Raw genomic sequence first — 14,455 nt, 5'->3', positions numbered from 1 at the left:
CAGTTCCAAAGAGAGCGTTTAAAAAAAAAAAAAAATCAAGAACTCCCCAAGATGTATGACATGAAAAGGTGCTCGTTTGTTGGTGTGTGATGGAAGAAGATACCATTTCCGCTTAGAAAGTAGCTGGAAAAAGACAAAGTGTTGGGCTGGGGATGTGGCTCAAGCGGTAGTGCTCTCGCCTGGCATGCGTGCGGCCCGGGTTCGATCCTCAGCACCACATACCAACAAAGATGTTGTGTCCGCCGAGAACTAAAAAAATAAATATTAAAAATTCTCTCTCTCTCTCTCTCTCTCTCTCTCTCCTCTCTCACTCTCTCTTAAAAAAAAAAATGAATGACTGCCAAAGCATATACCTAAAAGTGCTTTTAAAAAAAAAAAAAAAAAAAAAGACAAAGTGTTAACCAAGGGTTGTCTCTGGAGAAAAGCAACTGGCATTACCACACTGCTGTCATTCCAAACTCAGAATCTACTAAAGTAGAAGGATTTTATTTGGAGTCTTAGGAATTGTAGTTTGGGAAGTACGGGTTTAGATAACTCCGAATCACTGTTCCGAAGAAGGCTCTGGGAGCTTAAACTGGCAAGAGTATACAAAGCAGTGAAGATTCCTTTGTAGGGAACTTCTATTGATATTGACAAAAACAATAACAACAACAACAACAAAAACCCACAGGTGTGGTATGACAGGAGCTAGCCAGCAGAAAATAATATGTGTAATTTACATTAGAAATGTCCATAAAACCAGAGTCATCTGGTTTCTCCATGGGCATCTTAAGTTTCTGGACACAATACAATTATCTGTTCTAGTTGCCTGCAATCAAAGGGTGAAGATGACCACAGTTCACAGTCATAGGCAGCAGTTTGAATCCTTCCTAAATCCTGCTTCCTGATGGCCTCCTAGCTCCATTTTGAAAAGCTCTTTCAATGTGGTTTTCATCATAATTTTTCCTTTTCTTTTCACAGCAATCATCCTATTGTGAATGATTTACTGAGCCTAACAAAGTTCAGAACATGGCAGAGGGTGTGGTGGAGGAAAGCAGCTCAGTTCATGGTACCAGGGAAGCAGGATTGGGGGAAGGGTCCAGGGAGAAGACACACCTTGCCAGGGCATGCCCTCAGTGACCTATCTGCTCCAAGTAGGTCCTACCTCTCAGTCATCCATCCAGACATCAATGGATCAATCCACTGATGAGGTCAGAGTCCTGATGATCTAATTACTTCCCAAAGCCTCACCTCTGAACATATGAGACTTTGGAGGACATTCCAGAACCAGACAATAACAAGGACTAACCATGTGCACTATAATTATTACCAGTAAAATAACATTAGAATTGCTAGATCAAAAAGTTATTGCTGTGGCAGGTGGATTGTGAGTTCAAAGCTAGCCTCAGCAAAAGCGAAGCACTAAGCGACTCAATGAGACCCTGTCTCTAAATAATAATAATAATAATAATACAAAATAGGCTGAAGATGTGGTTTAGTGGTTGAGTGCCCCTGAGTTCAATCTCCAGTACCCCCCACCAAAAAAGTTATTACTTTGGCCAGTCACAGTGGCACCCATCTGTAATCCCTGTGGCTCAGGAGGATCACGAGTTCAAAGCCAGCCTCAACAATTTATTGAAGCCTTAGGCAACTTCTCAACCCTGTCTCAAAATAAAACATACAAAGGGCTGGGAATGTGGTTAAATGTCCCCTGAGTTCATTCGCTGTGGCAATGGGCAAAAGGTGTGACTTATGCAATTGAGGAGGAACAATAAAAAATGTCCACAAGCTTCTGCCCTTTTCAATGCTTTATTCACTCAAATCACTCAATATAATTTCACTCTATAGGTTCTTAATCAAGAAAACGACAATCCTTAATGCTAGGCATTGCAATAGACATAACCAATTCACAGCAAACAATTCTATATTAATTAATTCACAGAAAATAATTCTAGATTAACTAATTTTAAGCACTGCAAACACACTTAATCATGACAAGCTAATGACAGACATTCCCTCTGCATGCTAAGTTCAAGTGTCAGATCAAAAGTCTCAAAGCCTTAGGCTTTAAGTCCAGTAGATGCACACTCACTCAGAGTGGTGATAAGGTTGGAACCAAGGCAAGCTTCTCCAGGAGTAGAGCTGACATCTGCTGAGGAGGCGGTCCTAGGGAGAAGTTGCAGCTCTCACCAGGGTCTAGATGTGGCTGTAGAGTTTGAGAGCAGTGAGGAAGATGCAGATGATCAGCAAAGGATGACAAGTGATGGGATGTCAGTCTAGGTCCTCATCAGGCTCTCCAGCCTGTGTGTATCAGTATCGGCTGGCTGAATATCTGTTCATTTGCTCTATTATTTATACTAAATTTGGGGGCTTTTGACCCCCCTTTCAATCCTTATCAGCTACCACCAGATTTCTCAGTGACATCATTTACCCTGGGGTTAAAACATCTTGTCTGTCGGTCCCCACCCTGATCTTTTCGCCTTTCTCTCTTATCAGGCAAAGAACAGCCTGTCAGAGGCTTCACTCTGAGTTTATCAGGGTAGGGGGAAGTGACTTGTGTCTGAGGGCTATATTAAAGGACTCCGTTAGGTGTGCCTGGTGAGACTGAAGGTTTCATACTGGAGTTTTTAAAATGGAGTTGCTTAGGCTCAGGCCTAAGGCCATCCTCACAATCCCCTGTGCCAAAAAAAAAAAAAAAAAAATGTTTGTGTCTTGTAATTTGACTACATATTGTCAGATCTGCTTCCAAGAAATTGTTCCAATTCTCATTCTCATCAGCAATATATAGGATGTCTTGTTCTTCCACATTCTCATGAAAAACAGTGTGCAATAGAATGTTATCTTTGCCAAGTGGATGGGTTAAAAATGATATCTCAGCTGTGTACAGTATCACATGCCTATTATTCCAGCGGGAGAATCACTAGGAGAATCACAGACTCAGTTACTTAACAAGATCCTCTGCATTTAGCAAGAACTTGTCTTGAAAAATAAAAAGGGCTAAGGATGTAGCTCAGTGATAAAAGTTCCTCTGGGTTTAACCTCCAGTACTTAAAAAAAAAAAAAAAGATCCTGCTGGGGTCCTAGCTCAGTGGTAGAGTACTTGCCCAGCTTGTGTGAGGCACTGGGTTAGATTCTCAGCACCACATATAAATAAATAAATATAAAGGTCCACTGACAACTAAAAAAAATTTTAAAAGATCCATTTTAATATATATTTTTCTTATTATAAATGAGGCGGAATGTTATATCAAGTATGCAGGAGCTGTTTTAGTTACTTTTCTAGGACTCACTTGTTTTGTTGTTGTTCATTATGTATTGGATTTTTTTTCCTTATTGGTTGTGTTAAAGTTTGGATCTGAAATTTCTCCCAATGGATCACGTGTTCAAGACTTGGTCCCCAGTGAAGCAATGGTCAGAACTGGGGTCTTTGGAAGGTGTTTGGATTGTGAGGGCTTTAAATGCATCAAGGAATTAATTCATTGATGGATTCATAATGGAACAGGCTATTGAGAGTTTGTGGAAACTTCAGGAAGTGAGGCCTAATTGGAGGTAGGTCACTGAAGGCATCATAACTTTAAAGGTATATCTTGCCCCCACCTCCACCCTCCCTCTCAATCTCTTTATTTTCTCCTGCCTACCATGAGGTGCACAGCTTTGTCCACTACCCTTGACTCCGTGATGTTCTGCCATATCACATGCCCAGAAACAATATAGCCAAGTGACTACGAACTGAAACTTCTGAAACTGGGTCACAAAAAATCTTTCCTCCTTTAAGTGTTTTTCTCAATGGTTTTGTTTGTTTATTTGGTTTTTTTTCTTTTTTGTTTTGTCACAGCAACAGAAAGCTGATTAACACAATTTCACAGTTTGGAGGAACTCTTGAACATTAGGGAAATGATGTCTTTGTAATACAGGTTGTAAATATGTTTTTCCTTGTTCTTTGCATTTTGAATTCTGCTCTACTTTTCCATCCCCCATTTTCTAATAAAGGCATAAAATTATTAAAAATAAATATAAGCTGGGAAAAAGAGGGCTGTCTTCATTGGCATGGCCCAGAATGAAAAGTGAGCAGTTGAAGGTACATTTTTTTTTATATGAGACAGGCTTTAAATACCCCTTGAGATAATGCATCTATTATGGACTGAATTGTGCTCCTCCAAAATTCATATGTTAAAGCCCTAATCTTCCCCCACTCTGTTTGGATATGAGGTCTTTTTTTTTTGCATAAATCAGTAAATATATTTATTTAATTCTTACATACTTATAAAAACATCAACAAATACTCTAACCATTTATATTAAAACCTGCATAAAATCAATAGCATTCAAGTAAGGAAAGCCAAAAGGCCAAAGAAAGAATGGTCTAAAGTAGAAAGTGTGGTGAAAATTGATGAAACCCTCCTGTATAAATCTAAAGTGTGAAATTTGAAGATATCTTTATAATTTGTGACATGAGATTCAGCAATGAAGGCCAATGTTATCAGGATATGATATAATTGATATGAGGTCTTTCTTAAATTTATTTATTCTTAAATTTGTTTTATCTTATTTTTTATTTATATATGACAGTGGAATGCATTATAATTCTTATTACACAGAGGCTATAGAGCACAATTTTTCATATCTCCCGTTGTATACAAAGTATATTCACACCAATTCATGTCTTCATACATGTATTTTGGATAATAATGATCATCACATTCCACCATCACTTCTAACCCCATGCCCTCACCCTTCCCCTCCAACCTCCCTGCCCTATCTAGAGTTTGTCTATTCCTCCCATGCTCCCTCTCCCTATCCCACTATGAATCAACCTCCTTATATCAAAGAAAACATTCGGCATTTGGTTTTTTGGGATTGGCTAATTTCACTTAGCATTATCTTCTTTAACTTCATCCATTTACCTGCAAATGCCATGATTTTATTCTCTTTTATTGCTTAGTAATATTCCATTGTATATATATGCCACATTTCTTTTATCCATTCATCTATTGAAGGGCATCTGGGTTGGTTCCACAGTTTAGCTATTGTGAATTATGCTGCTGAAAACATTGATGTGGCTTTGTCCCTGTAGTATGCTGTTTTTAAGTCCTTTGGGTATAGACCAAGGAGAGGGATAGCTGGGTCAAATGGTGGAGGATATGAGGTCTTTAAAGAGTGGTTAAGTGGTCATAATGATGAAACTCTTATCCAATAGAACTGGTTTCCTTATAAGATGTGCACGCCCAGAGAAAAGGCCATCTGCAAACCAAGTTGGAGGCCTGAGATAAAAACAACCCTGCCAATACCTTCATCTAGGACTTCTAGCCTTCAGAAGTATGAGAAAATAAATCTGTTGTTTGAGCAACCCAATCTGTGATATTTTGTTATGACGGTCCTAGCAAACTAATATAGCATCTTTGACCTCCTTTCCTCCACTTTCATCTACAGAAGTACTATAAATGAGGTTCTCCCTCCTGATTTTTATCCATCCTCAGCAACACAGTGAATTAAATCCAAGTTGTATTACAGGATTAGTAGGAAGCAACTAAAAGGAACAAAGCCATGTGTTCAGACAAGAATATTTTTCAACAAAAACAAATGCTTCAAATGCCAGGTTTAAAATACAAGGCTGTGTACACTGTGTTCATTCCCCAGGATATGTTGAGCTAAAACTGGAGACAGCTTCAGTCTTGTTTCAGACCCAGCCAGGGCAGGAGTAAGTGTTCTTGGAACCATAGTAGAAAGATCATACTGTGCTACAACCCTCCCCATCATTACCACTATCTAAAGTAGGAAATAAAATTTAGCTTTTCTAATGTGATTAAATAATTTGTAAATACGTTGAAATAAAAATGATTTCACCCCAAATTTTCTGATTTTTATTTCATATATTTCTTGGTGACCCTTCTTTGTTGTTATCTTAGACACATGTTCAGTTTGTAATAAGTAATCAACATTGGTCTTGATACCCCAGGCAGGAGCCAGGAAATATACTTTTTAATAATTTTTTGTACTTGTAGTTGGACACAATAGCTGTATTTATTTAATGATGCTGAGGATCAAACCCAGTGCCTCACACATGCCAGGCAGATGCTTTACCACTGACCCATAACTCCTGCCCCAGGAAGTATATATATATTTTTTTGTGGGACAAAAGGTAGAAGAGGACCAGTGAACATCAACTGTACTGTTTGTGTCCCCATATCTTCTTTACTTTCCTCCCTTGTCTGTGTCCATCATACCCATGTGCCCAATGCTTTGAACTCTTCAAATGTCATGTTTTTACTTCTTTGGGTATTAGATGAAGGAGAATGTTTTCAGATAGTGTAAAATTCTGTTTTCTCTGCTATTTTCCAAGTAGACTACATAAATTACACAGGTGTTTAATTCCAACTTATACAAGAGGTATTCTATAATGCCTTGGGACTCAGGTCTTATAAAATAAGATAATTTCAATGAAATATTTTAGAAAGATTTTGTGCTATACTTGCTGTGTTTGCCTATTCAGATCCATCCTCTACCCATTACCCTGCTTTGTGCCTTGGAAGGTTGGCTTTTGGAGGACTGCAAAAACTCACTTTCCCTCCCTTCTGGCTTCTAGTTGGGTTTTTGCATTATCTATAGGACATCTCTTTGAATTCCCCTTAACATCACCCCTACTTCAAAGAAAGTTTAATGAAGAGCTAATTTACAAACACCCTTTTCAAGTGTTCCAAGACCTGACCCACATAGATTTCAAGCAGCATTATTGACCTTGATTATTGTAAATAGTGTTTAAAATGAGTCCTTTTACTTTTTCCTCTTATTGGTGCCTGGCTCTTCACTACTTTACAACATGGCCACAAGGGGGTGAACAAGGCTAGGGACAGAAGCAAATCTCAAAACCCTGACTTTAGGAATTTTATAAATGTTGTATTATGCCAACAGAGTTTAACTCTGGGATTTCATATTTCTTCTCCTTTAAAATGTGTTCTTGGCTGGGGATGTAGCTCAGTGATACAGGGCCTGCCTAACAAACACAAGTCCCGGGGTTTAATTTCTAGTGTTGAAAAAGAGGGGGCAAGTGGAATTTCTTTATATATCTGATTTTTGCAACATTTTTATAGTCAGGAAAATATAAAGCTACTTTTCAAAATAAAGAAAGAAGCTAAGATGGCTAAAATATAACATATAATAGAATTTACTTTCTACTCTTAAAATTTGAATTAGTCAAAAAACAAACTTCCTCCCTCTATGGAGTTTTCATGATTACTAAAAGTGGCATCTGTGGTGATGGTTTTGGGCTTTCTCCTCTGTCTCAGGATTCTGTTTATCAACACCTTTTGGTGTCACAGTGTTTCCCAAACTAAATTTCACACATTAAATAGAAGAGAGTGTAGGTGATAAGGTATGACTACAAAGTAATAACAATCATGCCTTTAGCTACTTCTCTTTTATATTTTTTTATTAGTTGCTCAAGATAATACAATGACCTTGACATATCATACATTTGATTCAAATGGGGTATGAATTCTCATTTTTCCACGTGTACAGATTATAGGATCACATTGGTTATACAGCTACGTATAGCTCAGCGGTTCCTTCGACACAGAATATACAACCTCTTTTATATTTTTTAAATATTTATTTATTTTTTAGTTGTAGTTGGACACAACATGTTTGTTTTTATTTATTTATTTTTATATGGTGCTGAGGATCGAACCCAGTGCCTTGCATGCGCTAGGCGAGTGCTCTACCACTGAGCCACAACCCAGCCCCTTTCTTTTATATTTAAGTCAAATTTTTAAATTGGAGTAACACTAGCAGGGTGCTTGGGAAACTTCAGCTGTGCTATTTATTTTAACTGAATTTTGGCCTTTGAGTTTTCAAATCTCATTTACTTGAAGTAGCTTAGCTCATCTGTTTTACTCAAGTAAATTGTAGCCGATTCCTTAATGTTATAAAATGCCTGTCATTCATTAGGGCCCTGGGTTCAGGTCTCTATAAAATCATCTGATATGAAAGGGGTCATCAGAGTTTCAAGAGAAATTCTAACTTGCTTTAATATCTTGTAAAAATAAATTACACTGGAAATATTTTATTTTCTTCATTTGATTCTGAGTTCTCATTCCTTTTTATTGTGCAAAATAAAATAATGGGGGAAGTGTGAAAATATGTTAAATAACTTTTGATATTAAGAAATGATCCAAAATTCTAAATATCCTGAGATATTCTAGCTAACGTACTGTGTAAATGCTAAAATGTAAATATGATTAGTTACTGTATTTGAATAATAATGACCAAGAAGCCACAGTCTTAAGAGAAAGGAGTTATTTTATAGTTTTTTGTGCTTTTGGGGTCTAAAAAAAAGAAAGAAAGAAGTGAAGGGACTCATTTGAAACACTATTTACACTTTTCAATGACCTACACATAAGAATGTTCAACATACCACAGAGAGTTAGGCTAAAGGATGGTCACAGAACCCGAGAAATACAGCACAGAGGTTGAACACCAGCATCAGACAGGTATCTCCAAGTCCTCCCTGCATACACATAACAACAACCCTTACAGGGCATTAGCCCTCTATTCACATCTGTCCTTAAATACAAAAGCACACACTTTTAAAAAATGCTGTAAAATATACATAATATACAATTTACCTTAACTATTTTCAGTGTACATTTCAGTAGTATTATGTATATTCACTCTGTTATAAAAATCTCCAGAACTTTGTCTTGCCAAACTGATACTATGTTCATTAAACAAGTCCTCATTTCCACCCCCAGCCCCCGCCCCAGCCTCTGACAACATGGTCTTTCTGTTTCTATAAATTTGACTACTTTAGATGGCTCATATAAGTGGAATCATATAGTAAGTGGCTTTTTGTGATTGGCTTATCTCACTCAACACAGTGTCCCCAAGGTTCATTCATGTTGTAGCACGTGTCAGTTTTCTTCCTTTTTAAAAGCTGAATAATATTCTATTATTATTATATATTAGATGTGTATACAGCATCTATTGAGTGTGTATACAGCATCTTGTTAATACATTCATCTGTTGATGGGCATATGTTCCAGTCTCTCTACATTTTGTCAACATTTGCTATTTTCTGTTTTGCTTTTAATTTTTTTTAATAGTAGTCATTCAAAAGGGTGTGAGCTGGAATCTCATTGTGGTTTTGATTTGCATTTCCTTAATGATTAGTGATGATGAACCTCTTTTCATATGCTTCTTCGACATTTGTTTATCTTCTTTGGAGAAATGTCTCTTCAAGTCCTCTCCCAATTTTTTAATTAGATTTTTGTTGTTGTTTAGTTGTACAAGTGTTTTATGTACTTTGGATATTAACCCCTTATTGATGATATTATTTGAAATTATTTACTTCCACTCTGCAGTTGCCTGTTTATTTTGTTGATCCTGTTCTTTGATGTACAGAAATATTTCACTTTTATGTAGTTCAACTTATCTATTTTAATTTTGTTGTCTGTATTCTTGATTTCATGTTAAATCCTAGATTAGGAGGCTTTTCCCCCCCTTTTTCCTAAGAATTTTATAGCCTTCTTACTGTCTTTGTATGTCTATCTTTTCCAAATTCTTGGAAGATTTTTCTCCTTCTTTTGGGGTCCAGAACTTTTGTCCTTTTTGGGTAGAATTGTTGGTCAAGTTTTTTTTTTTTTTTAAACACAATCATATTACTTTTGGATCAGTTTTAAATATTTTCCTAGTTATAGATTCTTCTAAAATTGACAGTGCCTTTGCATTTTTGCATGCATACAAATCACATTCTGATTAGGAAGTTTTGGGTTGGGTTTGGGGTTCTACATCTCATAAGCTCCTTCATGCTACTATTTCATGGGTCATCAGAGAATGGTTCTTTGTTTCTAGGCAGAATGTGAGGATGCTTCAATCCATATGCTAAAATATAAGATCTTTCTTTAGTTCTTATGATCACATGACAGGCAGTTCTATAGAGTTCATATAGAACTAAATGTGATATTTTGTGTTATTAAGGACCATTAAAATTTGGTGTCTGTGAGCTGGGGTTGTGGCTTAGTGGTAGAGCACTTGCCTAGCATGTGTGAGGCACTGGGTTCGACCCTCACCACCACATGAAAATAAACCAATAATATAAAGGTATTCTGACCATCTACAACTACAAAAATTTTTTAAATAAAAATAAATATAAAGAAAGGTATTGTGTCTATCCTACAACTTAAAAATTCTTTTTAAAAAATTGGTGTCCGTGAACTATATTAGCAGGTGATTAGAGTTTACCATAGGGCCACATTATGATTTGGGAGTTTGTAGGCACTTTTGCCTTTGTAGATCACTTCTTACACACACACACACACTACATTGTTATAAAGACAAATATAATATAGGCAGATTAATGACTGTAAGCATATTCATTAGTTGTAGTTATTTCCTTGTTATTTTAAAATAAGACTTTTTTGGGGGCCCTTAAATTACCCTGAGCCCTATGAACTGTATTTACTGTGCTTAAGTTGTCCTTGGTTTATAGAAGTCTAATTCAGAATTCCACAAGTAAGACTGGCAGCCATACAATAGTTGGCAGGTTGCTGAGCTCCCACAGTTAATGGACAGAGGCAGATAGTTCAGATTCCTACAATTTTCAGGCAGGATGCCGTCTGAAACACTGCATCAGCAACATTGTTGTGAGTTGGTTATGATTTTCTTTTCTGAAAACTTTTTTAAAATTGTAATTTGTTACATATGACAGCAGAATGCATTACAATTCATATTACACATATAGCACACAATTTCTCATATCTCTGGTTGTACACAGAGTCACACCACTGTGTCCTCATACATGTATTTAGTGTAATGATGTCCATCTCATTCCACCATCTTCCCTTCCCCCATTCCCTCTTCCTTCCCCTACAACCTCTTTGCTGTATCTAGAGTTCATCTAATTTTCCCATGCTCCCCCACCCTCAACCCCATTATGAATCAGCCTCCTTATATCACAGAAAAAAAAATTTTGTACTTGTTTTTTGGGAATTAGCTAACTTCATTAGCATTATACTCTCAAACTCCATCCATTTACCTGCAAATGCCTTGGCTTTATTCTCTTTTAATGCTGAATAGTATTCCATTGTGAATATATACCACATTTTCAGTATCCATTCATCAACTGAAGAGCATTTAGGTTGGTTACAGAGTTTAGCTATTGTGAATCGAGCTGCTATAAATATTGATGTGGCTGTGTCCTTATAATATGCTGTTTTTAAGTCCTTTGGGTATAGACCGAGGAGAGGGATAACTGGGTCAAAAGGTGGTTCCATTCTCAGTTTTCCAAGGAATCTCCATATTGGCTGCACCCATTTGCAGTCCCAGCAGCAATGTATGAGTGTGGCTTTTCCACCACATCCTCGTCAACACTTATTGTTGTTTGTATTGTTTGTATATAGCTGCCATTCTGACTGGAATGAGATGAAATCTTAGTTTTAATTTACATTTCTCTAATTGCTAGAGATGTTGAACATTTTTTCACATATTTGTTGATTTATTGTATATCATCTTCTGAGATGTGTCTGTTCAGTTTCTTGGACCATTTATTGATTGTATTATTATTATTATTATTATTATTATTGGAGTTCAGCTTTTTGAGTTCCTTATATATCCTTTATATATATGCATATATATTTATATATCTTAGAGATATTTTATACATATATATTCTTTATATATCCTAGAGATTAATGCTCTATCTAATGTGTGTGTGGTAAAAATTTGCTCCCAAAATGTAGGCTCTCTATTCACCTCACCTTTCTATTCACCTCACAAACTTTTTGTCAATTTTTTCAATTGTTTCTTTTGTTTCAATTTTATTAATTTCAGCTCTGATTATTTCCTGTCTTCTACTAATTTTGGTGTTGGTTTGTTCTTCTTTTTCTATGACTTTGAGATGTAATGTTAGGTCATTTTTTTTGTTGTTGTTATTGTTGACTTTTTCTTCTTTTAAGCAATGAACTCCATGCAATGAACTTTCCTCATAGGACTGACTTTATAGTGTCCCAGAGATTTTGATATGTTGTATCTGTGTTCTCATTTACCTTTAAGAATTTTTTAATCTCCTCCTTGATGTTTTTTGCAACCCATTGTTCATTTAGTAGCACATTATTTAGTCTCCAGGTGTTGGAGTAGCTTTTATTTTATATTTGATCATTGATTTCTAATTTCATTCCATTATGGTCTGATAGATGCAGGGAAGTATCTCTACTTTTTTTGTACTTGCTAAGAGTTGCTTTGTGGCATAATATATGTTCTATTTTAGAGAAGGATCCTTGTACTGCTGAGAAGAATGTGTATTCGCTGTTGAAGATGAAATATTATATACATATATATATATATTAATTAAGTCTAAGTTATTGGTTGTATTATTGAGTTCTATAGTTTCTTTGTTCAACTTTTGTTTGGAAGATCTATCCAGTGGTGAAAGAGGTGTGTTAAAGTCACCCAGAATTACTATGTTGTGGTCTATTTGTCTCTTGAACTTAATAAGAGTTTGTTTGATGAACTTTTGGGGGCATATATATAATTGTTATGTCTTGTTGATGTATGGTTCCCTTGAGCAGTATGTAGTGTCCTTCTATGTCCCTTTTGATTAACTTTAGCTTGAAGTCTAAAGTTAATAAAAGGGACATCCTGGGCTGGGGTTATGGCTCAGTAGTGGAGTTCTTGCCTTGCATGTGTAAGACCCTAGGTTCAGTCCCCAGCACCATATAAAAATAAATAGAAATAAAGATATTGTGTCCATCTACAACTAAAAACTATTTTAAAAAAGGACATCCTTTGATATGAGGATGGAAAACCCTGCTTGCTTCCACAGTCCATGTGAGTGGTATGATTTTTCCCAACCCTTCACATTCAGTCTATGGATGTCTTTTCCTATGAGTCTCTTAAAGGCAGCATATTGTTAGGTCTTCTTTTTTTTTTTTTACCCAATCTGCTACTCTATGTCTTTTGATAGGTGAGTTAAGGCCATTAACATTCAGGTTTATTATTGTGACATAATTTGTATTCCCAGTCATTTTTGTTTGTTTTTGATATTCAACTTGACTTGGTTTTTCCTTTGATTATATTCTTCCTTAGTATAATACCTGTCTGCTGATTTTCATCATTGTTTTTCATTTCCTCTTTATGGAATATCTTGCCGAGGATGTTCTGTAGTGCAGGTTTTCTAGTTGTAAGTTCTTTTAACTTTTGTTCATCATGGAAGGTTTTTATTTCATTATCAAATCTAAAGCTTAATCTTTCTGGATATAAGATTCTTGGTTGGTATACATTTTCTTTTAGAGCTTAGTATATGTTGTTCCCTGATCTCCTGGCATTGAGGGTCTGGGTTGAATAATCTGCTGATATATGAATTGGTCTCCCCCATATGTGATCCGATTCTTCTCTCTTGAGGCCTTTAAGATTATATTCTTATTCTGTATGCTAGGAATTTTCATTATAATATGCTTTGGTGTAAATCTGTTGTAATTTTGTACATTTAGTGTCCTGTAAGCCTCTTGTATTTGATTTTTCCAGTTCATTCTTCATGCTTGGGAAATTTTCTATTATCTCATTGAAGAGATTGTGCATTACTTTGGTTTGAAACTCTGTGCCTTTCTCTATCCCAATAACTCTTAGATTTGGTCTTATGATGTTATCCCATAATTCTTGGATATTCTGTTCATGGTTTCTTACTATCTTCACTGTGTGGTCAAGTTTATTTTCCAGATTGTATACTTGCCTTCATTATCTGACATTCTATCTTCCAAGTGATCTAGTCTGTTGGTTATGCTTTCTATTGAGTCTTTTATGTGGTTTATTGTTTCCTTTATTTCAAGGATTTCTGATTTTTTTCAGAGTCTCTATCTCTTTCTTGAAGTTATCTTTTGCTACCTGTATTTGCTCTCTTATCTCTTTGTTGGAGTGATCAGTTTTTGCTTGTATTTTCTCATTTAGGTCATTCTTTAATTCACAGATCATTTTGATATGAACATTCTGAACTCCTTCTCTGACATTTCATCAACTTCACTGTCCATGGGTTCTGTTATTGTAGTTTCCTAGTTTTGGGGGGGCATTTTCCTGCCTTGTTTTTTCATATTTTCTAAGTGACTTCCTTTCTTGCTGTGGGTATCTGAGATATTATAGTTTCTACCCTATACTCTTGTAATATCCATGCAGATTATCATACCTCACCTTGATGTTGGGCTTCCAGACCCTGCAGGTGTCCCTCAATGTATGCTACTACAACTAAAGGTGAAGGTGGCAATAGTGGTGGTGGTGCCCAAAGATGGAGGCAACATCTTTCAGAGATGGGGCTGAAAAGGTGGGCCTTACACTGTGTTTGGAATGCCTGCTCCAAGATACAGTTGCTTCTAGGCCCTGTCTGTTGTCAAAAGGTAGAGGGTACTGTGTAGGGAAGGCTATGGTGATATCTTCAGTGTCCCAAAATGGATGTGGGTTAGGCCTATGCTCCCAGGGGAGGGGGATGGTGGACCTAC

This window comes from Urocitellus parryii, chromosome 6 (assembly GCF_045843805.1).
Source record: "Urocitellus parryii isolate mUroPar1 chromosome 6, mUroPar1.hap1, whole genome shotgun sequence".
Lineage (NCBI taxonomy): Eukaryota > Metazoa > Chordata > Mammalia > Rodentia > Sciuridae > Urocitellus > Urocitellus parryii.
The sequence above is the reverse complement of the archived record's forward strand: the minus strand, read 5'-3'. Positions refer to the sequence as shown.